The sequence below is a fragment of the Mixophyes fleayi genome, chromosome 8, assembly GCF_038048845.1.
Source record: "Mixophyes fleayi isolate aMixFle1 chromosome 8, aMixFle1.hap1, whole genome shotgun sequence".
Lineage (NCBI taxonomy): Eukaryota > Metazoa > Chordata > Amphibia > Anura > Limnodynastidae > Mixophyes > Mixophyes fleayi.
Window position 1 is genome coordinate 134,325,248 of NC_134409.1, and position 12,965 is coordinate 134,338,212.

Here is a 12,965-nt window from a genome sequence, read left to right on the forward strand (position 1 = left end):
ATGGAGCTTACAATCTAAATCCCCAACATACACACAGAGAGTGACTAAGGGCAATTTAATAGCAGCCAATTATCGGTATGTTTTTGCAGTGTGTGAACATCCCCACGGAGAGAGCATACAAACTCCACACAGATAAGGCCGTGTTCGGACATCAAACTCATGACCCCAGTGCTGTGAGGCAGAAGTGCTAACCACTGAGCCACCGTGATTCCAATATGTGATTGAAACTAAATTATCTTAAAATGATGATATTTATATTAGAACCAAAGGTCGCTGGTTGGCGCTGTTGTGTTGCTATGTAGGGCTCATCTTTGCAAAGACTGTAATATTGCTTTTTTACAGTGGTAAAATCAGATACATAGACTTTGCTGTGTTAACGGGTAATATTTAGAGTAATACTTAAAACCAAAGTCTACATCTAACTTCACACTAACTGGTTGTACATAGCCGATGGGACGTCCAGATTACCCAACACAACTCTCCTTATGGAAGTAATAGATAAACGTCTAAGAGCACTGATTTTCTGACCGCGCAGACTTGGTGTAGACCCCGGTTTGAACCCCACTGTCAATGTTTGTGTCACTTAGTTTTGCAACAAAATTTTTGTAAGTTTGCAGTAATATATTCTGCGCGGTCTTTAAAGTGGAGAGCGTTATTTTGTATTCATGAGAATGCCACTTATCAATTCACGGGGGACTAGTGCAATCACTGAGGCACAGAAACCCTCAATGGTGCCAAGATGACATGGTGTGGGTGGAGCTATGTGCTATGGGAGGAGCTATGTGCTGTGGTTGGCTGCCTGGAACGATCTGAAGTGGGATTGGACATTGACCAATTTATCACTGCGCGAAGACTGTAAGAGCGCCACCTGGGGGAATCTATGTGAATACCACCCATTGAATACACAGGCTCTATGAAGGGTATAAACCTACAAATCTTCCTGTATTAACAAATTGGAAGGCAGAAGAGTGAACTTTGCCCTCTTTCTACTTTTTTACTGACGTTTGAGTAAAGATGAAAAAATAAGCTGTGTGACTGGTCAGAAAATGTGAATTCATAGTGACAGGTGTACTGGGAGGGGGAAGGGGTGTATTAGTCATTATATAACTGAACTTTGCTGCAGTCTCCCTGGTGACCTGAGTGCCTGGCTTATTAGTGGTGGACTCTTTCTGGATGATAGGCAGCTTCTTGCAAAGTCACTGTGACAGAGAGATGTGACAGGCACTTATATAAACTGCAAATAACAGGTCAGAGAGTGCATTAGTCATATACTAAGGACCTTACCTGAATGTTTCTGCCCAGTGATGTAAAATACATCACTAGTTTCTGTTCATATGCATTGTTGACATGAGGGTTATTTACAGTCCTCTACCCCTGTGTCTTTAACCCCTTTATGTCGTGGGCTATTTACTTATATTAGTGATCAGTTTTAACATTGCATTAAACTGAGAATATTTATTTATTTTTTTTGTAAATTTCAGTATCAAATCATCATAATTTATTTATATAGCGCCAACAAGTTCCGTAGCGCTTTACAATTGGGGACAAACACAATAAACTAATAAACAAACTGGGTAAAACAGACAGAGAGTTGAGAAGGCCCTGCTCGCAGGCTTACAATCTATGGGACAATGGGAGTTTGATACATGAGGTTAAGTCTACGTTTTGTATTTTGGCCCAGCCAGACTGCAAAGGTAAAAGTGACTCATAAGCTAAATGATCCCGTCACACAACAATGTTGGTCAAGGGGTAGTTGTCTTGTGTGAAATTGTGTAACGGGTGGTAATAGGGTAATGTAGTGAGGTTAAGAGGGTGGTTGAGGAATATTATAAGCTTGTCTGAAGAGGTGGGTTTTCAGAGAACGCTTGAAAGTTTGTAGATCAGAGGAGAAGCTTTTGCTAGCACTGGAGAAGTTCAGTGGCCAACCCATACCTGAAGAAGCGGCTGATCAAACCCAAAAAAAAAAAAAAGATCCTAGCTATCATTTATCTAATCCATTGTAAAAAATGATAGCTGGAATCTGATTGGTCGCTAGAGAATGGACTCTGTATTGTACACTATGCACCAGAGAATGGACTCTGTACTTTTCCTTTTTTAGAATGTTTGATAAATTTCCCCGTAAACAATATAATTGCTAACTTTCAGTAGGTTGCTTTGACCTCCTCGCTGTACAGCCAATAATCGGCTCCATTGCTCCAAACCTCACCACGCTCCATTTGCGTAAAGGAAATAAATATATTCTACTTGTAGATGAATCACTTTGCCAACATGATTACATAGTGTCAGCCGCCCTTACAATTCTGCCATCCTATGCCTGGGGATATACAGATCTGGGCCTGTACATACTAGGAAACAATGTAGGTAATGTCAGAGGAGGGGGAGTGAGGGGGGAAAGCTGACATTGGCTGTCATGTTAATGACTGCTATTTACACAAGTATATAGGTACACATATCTGTGTGTTCTGTATAGCAGGGTAAACATCTCTTTACAAGCAGGGACAATGGGGTTAACATCAGCGAGATGATAATTCGGTGATCTCTCGCCCACACATAGGACTCAGACACAATGCACAAAGCAATTTGCATTGTGACATGTTTCATACGCACTTATTGCTGCTCCAGTGTTCAGGGATATGACAATTTTCTCACTTTGGCTCGGTATGGTAACTAGGTTCTAACATGATGATGATTGACACGGCTACCAAAAAAAACACGCTCAGTCTTACGCTTGGTTCTTCTTGTGTTTTGTGGGTGTGAGCCAGGCACTCTGGTTTCCTCCCACAGCCCATAGATGACTGGTTGATTGGCTTCTGACTATTTGCCGTGTGTTAGGAAAATTAGATTGCAAGCTCTACTGGTTCTCTAGTTCTTTGATTGTAGAGCACTGCAGAATCTAGATCAGATCATTCTGGTACATCCAGGTTATTACAGGTCCGATTGATTTGCAATGAGGCAGTCTGATTGGACTGTAATGGAAGTTACCTGTCTATAGGTGGCTGATCAGCCAAGCTGGTTTTCCTTCCTGCTAGAGCAAATCCAATTATCTGTGACATGTGGCTGCAGACTGTGACATGGTCGGCCAATGTGTCAAAATGAACCAAACTAATCAACCTAATCTGTTTGTGTGGGGCCAGTTTATGTTCATATGGTTTGTACTGAAAGCCACAAATACCATCCAAGAGTCCTTTGGATTTAAGCACAGCCCTATGACCAGTTCTGTAGCACCCAAGGCACAGATGGCACAATATGACCCCCCCTAAGCCGTGAGCCCAGTTTATCATTATCTCCATTTACACATTATACCTAATGGTGCTGCCACAACGTGCCAGAATTGACCCTGACACCTTGTACCAACCCAGCGACCCTGTGCAGAGCCTATTTTGGTGAACAGTATAAAATACAGAGTCCATTCTCTGGTGACTTAAGTACAATACAGAGATCATATTTTAATAATAATAATCATTCTCTGATGACTAATGTACAATACTTAGTGGTTAGCACTTCTGCCTTATTTCTCCCCTTGTTTGCGTGGGTTTCCTCTGGGTGCTCCGGTTTCCTCCCACACTCCAAAAACATACTAGTAGGTTAATTGGCTGCTAACAAAATTGACCCTAGTCTATGTGTTTGTGCATGTTAGGGAATTTAGACTGTAAGCCCCAATGGGACAGGGACTGATGTGAGTGAGTTCTCTGTACAGCACTGCAGAATCAGTGGCGCTATATAAATAAATGGTGATTATGATGATGATTCTCTGATGGATAGTGTGCAATACAGATCCCACTCTCTGGTGACTAATGTACAATACAGAGTCCATTCTCTGGTGCATAGTGTACAATACAGAGTCCATTCTCTGGTGCATAGTGTACAATACAGAGTCCATTCTCTGGTGCATAGTGTACAATACAGAGTCCATTCTCTGGTGCATAGTGTACAATACAGAGTCCATTCTCTGGTGACTAGTGTACAATATAGAGACCACTCTGGTGAATAGTGTGCAATACAGAGCCCACTCTCTGCTGGATAGTGTACAATACAGAGTCCACTCTCTGCTGGATAGTGTACAATACAGAGTCCATTATCTGGTGCATAGTGTACAATACAGAGCCCACTCTCTGCTGGATAGTGTACAATACATAGATCATTCTCTGGTGCATAGTGTACAATACAGAGATCATTCTCTGGTGAATAGTGTACAATACAGAGATCATTCTCTGGTGAATAGCTACACCTCTTCAATGCACCAAGTGGCTCATGGGAACTACCGAGAAACATTCTATAAACAAAGAGTTAATCTCAAACATGAGCTGGATTATTGTGAGTCACAGAATATTGAGTTTCCAGTTCATATTGTGGACAGGTAATAAATTCTCTGTATTTAATTGGCCCTCATTACTGAGTTTTATTAAAACCATGTGTACTTCCTGTAGTTTATGCAAACAATTTAGCTGGTAATTCTCTTGCCAATTTTTATTCTCCTTAGTTTACAAAATGTAGTTTCAAATTTTGTTGACTTAAATATTTTTTTTAATTCTCTTCCTCATCAAACCTCCAGCCTGACCCCTTGTGCAATAAGTTTGCTTCTGCTTTTCACATTTACTTTCCAACTGCAACCACCTGGACTGAATTAATGAATTAATTAATAGGAGTTCTAGCAGTTCTAAGTATTAACTAATTCAGATTAATTTATTACAATTGGAAAATAAGTGGGACAAGCAGATTATCATCCTTCAGAGAAGTGAGTCAGTTTGTCTTTAGTCTTCTGCTGTTTGATATTGGAACGCTTCCCTATGTCAGAACATATAGAACCCAATCAATTTAATTATCTGTGACTTTTAGAGGGGTCCATCTGTATTACCTGAACTCAGCCTCGGCCACTAGAGGGCAGTGTTTGTCAGCTAACTGATGAGCGCTCAGTATGGTATAAGAGCTGGATGAGAGATTCAGGCTTTAATAGCAGTGAATGTGGCCCTCAATAAGACAGTCCAGGGGCCTCATTCAGTCCTCACATCCTGTCCTATCAATTCCATAATTCTCCAGTTACTCTGGTATTGGTAGGGAAAAGTGGACACAATTCTAAAAACATGTACTGTTAGGGGGTAATTAAGAAGTTGGACATTCCCTGATCAATATGAATTTATTACTAAGAAGAAAGTTCTCTTATATTTATCTGCAATACATTTGTAGCTGCAAACTGTGCTAGCGATTCCCTGCTCAATGTCGCCCTCTAGCGGTCTGTGAATATAGACCTTTCCTATGAAACAGCTACGAAACCAAAGTGACGTAATAGAGACAATGGTCACTGTGTAACTTATCCATGGCTGTCACTAAAACAGCTCAAGTTTCCTAGGCAAAAGTTTATTAGTGACTCAGTAGCTAATATCACATTTCCATTCCAAGAAAATTCAACCCATGTTATAAACTGCCCTGTTGCAGCTGGGTTTCTAAATACAGCTGAAAGCAATTCTCTTATCGTGGAAATACCTTTGCTGTCACAGCTCAGTACCGCCCCCTAGATATAAATCATCGTGGCTCATAGCCTGCCAATAATAATGAGAACTAGAGAAACCCGTCGGTAACCGTCTTAAATTAAAGTGAAATGTAATGACTATGTTAGTTTATTATTAGAATTCAATAACTTTTTTATACACTACATTGCATGTAGAAATGGAGTATATTGAATACACTACAGTATATGTATAAGCTCTTCCATCGAAGTTACTTTGCTGGCCATGGTCCCCGCAAGACACGCTGATATATGTGGCTGCAAATAACTCACATTTTCCAGACCACCCAGCAGGTGCACAGGGGGAGTTCACTAACTGTCACAATTTCCAGACCCGCCACAATATATGTATACGTTTTTCCATCGAAGTCACATTACTGGTCATGATCCCCGCAAGACACACTGATATATGTGGATGCAAATAACTCATAGTTTCCAGACCACCCAGCTGGGCTGCAAATCACTGTCACAGTTTCCAGACCACCCAGCAGGTCACATGTTTCAGGTCACCCAGCAGCTGCACAGGGAGAGTTCACTAACTGTCACAGTTTGCAGAACAACCAGTAGGTGCATTGCCAACTGTCACATTTTCCAGAGTAGAATGGTAATGCAAATTTCTTCCACAGATCTCTCAACATTCCAAAAAGGAAACAATGGTTAGGACATAACTGTGTTACTATTTAGCCATGACGATAATCCCTCTGTCCCCAAGAAATAGTCTTAGCTCCAAGAACATCATGACTTTCCCTCAAGAAGAAGTTTATCATGGAGGAGTTAACTAGTTCTATTTATTTTATTCTATTTTCTTCTCTTTATCAAAGCAACAAAGAGGTCAAATGATTGTGGAATTCCTATAATGCTTAGTGCATTAAAAGGTTTTGACCAGTGGTAATTTTTCCACAAGGTCGCACAGGCAAGTTGAAAAACACGTTTTTGTGAATCGCCCAATGTAACAGACAGACTACAATAGGAAAATGTTATCAGAACTAGGAATTCTCACGGCAAGTTTAAATCCTGAGTAGAAGAACATAGTACATGCCTTGTGATAACACATAGGGATTATTTTTCTTGTAAGTGATGGTTTAAAGGTGGTTTCCAGTTTTGAACCCCCCCTCCCACCCCCCTGAAAATATAGCAAATTTTGGTACCAGTCTCTCCCTAGGATCACCTCTAATCTTACTGATTAGAGTGGAATAGAAGAATTATATTCCCCTGTATGGAATAGGACTGGATCGCTTCTCGCCCTTTTGGCTCAGGTCAGGTGGAGATGCCCAGGTAGACGCTTCCCCTGTAGGCGATGGGCTGTCACCTGGTCCTCTATCTATTAGGCTGGCAGCAATAAAGCCCAGGATGAAATTGCTGCAAAATTTTGTGTTGAACCAATTCATATGAGAATGCAGTCCATGACTTCACTAGGAACCAATGACAGCGATGAGACATGAGGCACACTGATATACTGGGAACCAACGACCTTACTGAGGCATGAGGCACATCAGATCGGTGACAGGAACCTTATAACAGCTCCTTTGCTATAGGATCTGTGACACATGGGTAACCTACGAACAGATGGCAAATCATCTCTCCCACATGCATATGGAAACTTCCCAGTTAAGTCCGCTGACCGAGTGTAAGCTCTTGGGGAAGCTGTATTATGTACAGTTTCTTCCTATACCCCTGCTGCAAGAGGCTCGTATGTATAGATAATAAATAATCGGGGAGTTTATTAAGGCAGCATCCTGAGGCTGCTTTTCTCTTGCATCTGAATTTCATTTGCATTTTTTTTACCTATTTTATTGCATTGACGTAATTACCCTGGATATGACCCCAGCCAGAGCAACGAGCAATGCTGGGATCACAGACAGATGTTGGGAGTGTAATGAAGGAAGTATAGTTTGGCAGCAGTGATGCCCAGGGGAAGCTCAGAGACTTAAAGCAGAACCAACTAAAACGCCACAGTGCTGCCCGTTAGACCCAGATTATCCACCAGGCAACTCAGGTAACTGCCAAGGGTCTGAAATCCGGAAGCGTGTAGAGAACACCAAAGGATTAATAATGGCTTTGGGGCTGCTCTGTGTAATTTCATCCCTTCCAATAGTCTCGATGGTGGCAGGGCTGCCCCTGAACGTGGCTCTAGTTGGGCTGGTGGGTCAGGACAAGGCTTATTTTGTACTAATTTTGCTTTTTTAAATGTTGTGATATAATCTTAGTGTTCTCACATTCCTGTAGGTTGCCTGACACTAATACATACAGGGTATTTTATTGCACGTAAGTGGAGGCAAATTGTACTTTAAATGGTAGTAAATTAAATCTATATTCTATAAATGAATGATAAATCATTATTTTTAGTATATACTGTCATTGTCCGTATATGTTGCAGTTGATCTATATTGTTGTGTTCGCACCCCCTGATCGTTCCTCCTCTATCTGCCTATTGTAGGTGATGTACGAGGCAATTTCAGGCGGCTAATTTGGTGTAAATAGGCCAGGTATATTTACTAAACTGCGGGTTTGAAAAAGTGGAGATGTTGCCTAGAGCAACCAATCAGATTCTAGTTATCATTTATTTAGAACATTCTACAAAATGACAGCTAGAATCTGGTTGCTATAGGCAACATCTCCACTTTTTCAAACCCGCAGTTTAGTAAATATACCCCCAGGTGTTTGAGCCTCCATCAACCAATAAATAACAAAAACAATAAAATCCATCCAGATATTAATCGTTTATGTGAAAATGGCGGTGTCCAAAATTGTGACCATTAATTGAAACAAAAAAAAAAAGTTTTTATTGAAGAAGTTCAGAGTTGTACAAAATGAAAACAATTCAATTACACACTAACAGAATTGTGTTTACCAGAACAGAATATAGATTAGACTGCACTCTCCTCCTCACACAAGGTCATCTATTGAGTATTGAGTTATGGACACATTCTACTTACTAGCCACCCTGAAGGGGGTTACCTGATCACCTCAGCCCTCCACCTGAAATTCCCCAGCCTCCCACCTCCGTCTGCTCATCTCTGTGAACAGGTCTATTAGCAGAATGGCGGACAAACGCGTGAACTTCGTTACCAGGACTGCCACCTTTCACTAATAGCTGTCTCCGCTCCTGCAAAATGTTATATAGCTCAGAAAACTGGGAATGTGAGAGATAGTCCATGGTGGGATGCAAAAGGCATCAGAAAAGGCATGGTGCAAAGGGACATACATCGAATTAAACTCCACCCAAAAACTAAACATATAATTTTGGGTGTAGTGCAAAATTCTAAAATAAAGCCTGTTATTTTTTGTTTATGGGCTGTACCTTTCTCCAAGTAGTCAGAGGTGTCTGCCACCTTCAACGTTCTGTCCAGCTGTGGTCTGTGTATTAAGTTCACCTGCGTTGTCGATGCCCCTCCCCCTTTGCACCGCTCACTCATACACACTAGGAACTTACCAGGAGAGGGGTATAATACGGACCCAACTGGAAAGTGCTATTAGTATACAGGAGTCTGAGAACTAGGCCGTTGATGACTTTGGGAATCCCGGGGGATTGGGAAAAATATGTGCGGGTAAGTAAAACTCTGTGTTTGTCATCTTAAACTCCAATCAATCCTACATTTTTAGTTTTGGATCTGGATCACTTTTTCTTTTACATACATCACATGGGCTGACTCCTATCCCATGGAGCTTACAATCTATATTACAATTCTAAAGACCACAAAAAAAGAGGCAATCATTGTCTTGTGTGTGGGTCTCTATAGCATGAACATACTGTGAATTCACACGTCTGTTATGTGAGCTGAGACCTCTAAGTCATTCCTCAATTCACTGCCAGAATAGAAGCTGGAGAATCCAGTTTATGTTGTTAATCCTTCACTGGGCTCACAAAGGATCATTTTGTGCCTGAAACCACAGCCTGGGAGAACAATGAGCAGCATCTGGTGTTAATGTTCTGTGTTCGTGTTGTGTCCTGTACTTGAGGCTGGGACGGGTCTGATACCTAAGACAACGTTCTGCGGTCCTGGGGGAACTGTACCAAGGAAGGTTCTTGTCACACCGTACTACTGTGGTACACAGAATTCTATCACCCCCCCACACACACCCCAATCCCCATCCCCCCTTCCCTGGAAGACTGGGCCCTAAATTTCTTAAAAGGATTGTGCACCTGAAAATGAAGATCATTTAGTGCACCCTCATACAACTTTTGCACCTCTTTCTAGCTTCCTTGTTTTTAGTCATGTCATGTTACATCTTTGGGGAGAGTTATTTTATTGCTATTGGCTCCCACTATAAACTAAAACAAATATTTCCATTTCACTACTAAGACGTTTCCACGACTGAGGTCTTAAGATGCAGAATTTGTTTGGAAGAAGAGGATAATATATATACTATGAATAGAACATAACTGAAATGATTGTTTCACTACAACATTCTAACGAGTCTAGCAGGTATATCGTGTGTAACCCATCCTGGCCCCAGTAATGTCTGAGGCTCCATGTAATAGACTATTTGCAGAAGTATGGCAGTGTAACTAGTGCAATTACTCATTGAAGGAAAAATATTGTATTTTATATAAACTAGTTACAAGTCTTATTTTTTTTTTTTACAGTTTTTTTTAACATTATCACAAGTTTCTCCCAGCATTTGCAAAATAAATTTCCGGCAAATTAGGACTTGCCTATGATTTGCTCAATACCACCCATGATCCTCCCAAACCACGCTCAGTATTTTTTTTATTTTATTATTTTCACCCCATCACAAAATACAAATATATAAATATATATATATATATATATATATATATATATATATATATATATATTGAATTAGAAACAACCAATAACTCCATTCCGTTAGGAATAAGATGGTTGCCACTATAAAGTGCTTAGACGCTAAAATTTACATTAATTAATTAAACACTGCAAAATTAATTAAACTTATGAAGTACAGAGATAACTTACCAGCGCATAATAAATAAAACCTGTTCACTGACAGCTTTTGACCATAAGATGGCGCTGTAGCCGAATTTGTACATGTACAAGCTTTAAACTGCTTCAGCAGAAGTATTAAACAGCTTAAACTGGTTAATAGTTGCACATATAGGGATATATTTACTAAACTGCAGGTTTGAAAAAGTGGAGATGTCTATAGCAGCCTATCAGATTCTAGTTATCTATTATTTAGTACATTCTACTAAATGACAGCTAGAATCTGAATGGTTGCTATAGGCAACATCTCCACTTTTTCAAACCTGCAGTTTAGTAAATATACCCCTTAGAGCTGGGTATAAGTCCATTTGTGCAACGTAAAACATTTTGGCACACACTGCATGTTCCACGAAATAATCAATGCTATGATTAACAGACAAAAGATCTGTTATTTATTCATAAAGTTTGCTTGAACTGAAGTGAGACTATAGCAGGACTCTCGCATAAAACTATATATAAACTTACCAGCTTTGGGACTGCAGGACGACCTGTCTCTTCAGTGCAGCGTTGTTTCGACACCCCAAGAAAAGTAACAGCTAACTGCCAAGTTCAGTTCTAGCGAATAGTGAAGGTGGAAGGATGTGAGATTCTAAACTAGAATCTTTTCAAAATGACGTGATACATATCGGTCAATTTCCCCTGAACAGAAGTAAACCTGGTATTATAATTTTACTATATGCTGCTTTTCCACCAGACAGTAGCTACAGAATGAAAAAAAGTGATCAACTTAATAGGGATAGAACTCTGAATGTATGATAATAAGTTCATTTAGAAGATAAAGTTACAGCCTTGTTTTCCTGGTGTTGACAGGAGCTGCGAATTGTTACTTTGACTCCTTTCGCTGTCTGGTATTGCCCCTGTCCAGGGGTAAGAGGGCATCTGCCCCCCAAGCCGGTCCCACAGTACTTTGGTCTGGGTCACTGGACGACCTACATTTCTTTTCCTTTAAAATGTTCCTAATACGCTGCTGAGTCACGTCTTGCCCCCCGGGCTACAATTTGCCAACCCCCCCTCTGCCCCTGTCACATGTAGCCCTCTCCTCACTGACCCCCACACCATCAGGTCACTCCTCTCCCGCTCCTCTGAGAATCTAATGATCTGATTTGCTACTTAGTGTTCTATCCCCGCCCACTTTAAACCTGGGAACATACGGATGAGCAGGAGCTGAACATTAAATACAAAAGTTGCTCAGACACTAATGAAACCCTAAAAAGAAACTGGGACAACTGTCACCCTGCTTCCAACGGGCTGAACCCAGCAGTAATTTAGGAGAAGACTGAATCATTTCATTTAATGAAAGTAATGGTTCTAAAAGGGTAGGAGGTTGGATTTTGATATTTAGGGCTAGATTTACTAAACTGCGGGTTGGAAAAAGTGGAGATGTTGCCTATAGCAACCAATCAGATTCTAGCTGTCAATTTGTAGAGTGCACTAAATAAATGATAACTAGAATCTGATTGGTTGCTATAGGCAACATCTCCACTTTTTCGAACCTGCAGTTTAGTAAATATAGCCCTTAGACTTTTGCACTTTGAGTCTTATCAGATTCTTCCACCTACCGACAAATCTTGCCCTAGTTCTCATTTGCAGAGCTACCTCCAAATCCGGAAGGTAGGTATGAACCTTATTGTCACTCACCGGACTGTGAGTGCTACTTCTCGTGTGTTTAGGAAACGTGGCCGTCCGCCATCCTGAGGGTCTGCGCATGTGCAGCCCTTTCAAGCCTTCAGTATCTGTTACTTTTCATTAATTGGCTGATCAGGCAACACTCCCTATTTAAAGCACCTGTGGTCAATACCTCGTTGCCTGATCTTGGAGTCTCATTCCCATGAGCCTCTGAAGGTGTTCCTGTGTTTCCTCGTGTATTCAGCTCCTGCTGATTCCTGTTATTTCTATTGTGGTTTCCAGACCACTTCAAGTCTCCTGTGTTCATCGTGTCTGCACCAGCTGATTCCTATCCGTTGCCTCTGTTGTTACTACAGAGTTCCTGCTCACCTCAACTCTCCTGTGTTCATCGTGTCTGCAGCCAGCTGATTCCTATCCGCTGCCTCCGTTGCTTCTACAGAGTTCCAGCTCATCTCAACTCTCCTGTGTTCATCGGGTCAGCGCTCCGCTGCTACCATCTCTGCTACTGGAGTTCAGACCACCTCAACTCTCCCGTGTTCTTCAAGTTCCAGTTCCATTTACTACTGCTTCCAGAGTATTGCCTCGTTCATGATGGTTTACCTGCCGTGCGCTGCACCAACTTGATTACCGCTTCCACCTTCCAGTGGTCTCTCCTCCTGCCGGTCTACAGCCGTTCAGGTATCCCTGCACGTCTCTCTGACAGCCTGCTCTCCTGAACCGCGGTATGCATACTTCTCATTGACTTTGCTCCTGTATTGCATATCTAGCTGGACTGTGTTGTGTTCTCCTTCGGAGTCCTCTATCCACTGAGACTATTGCTATCATTGACTTTGTCTCCTATTTGCCTGGATTGTTATTGTGACTTTGTA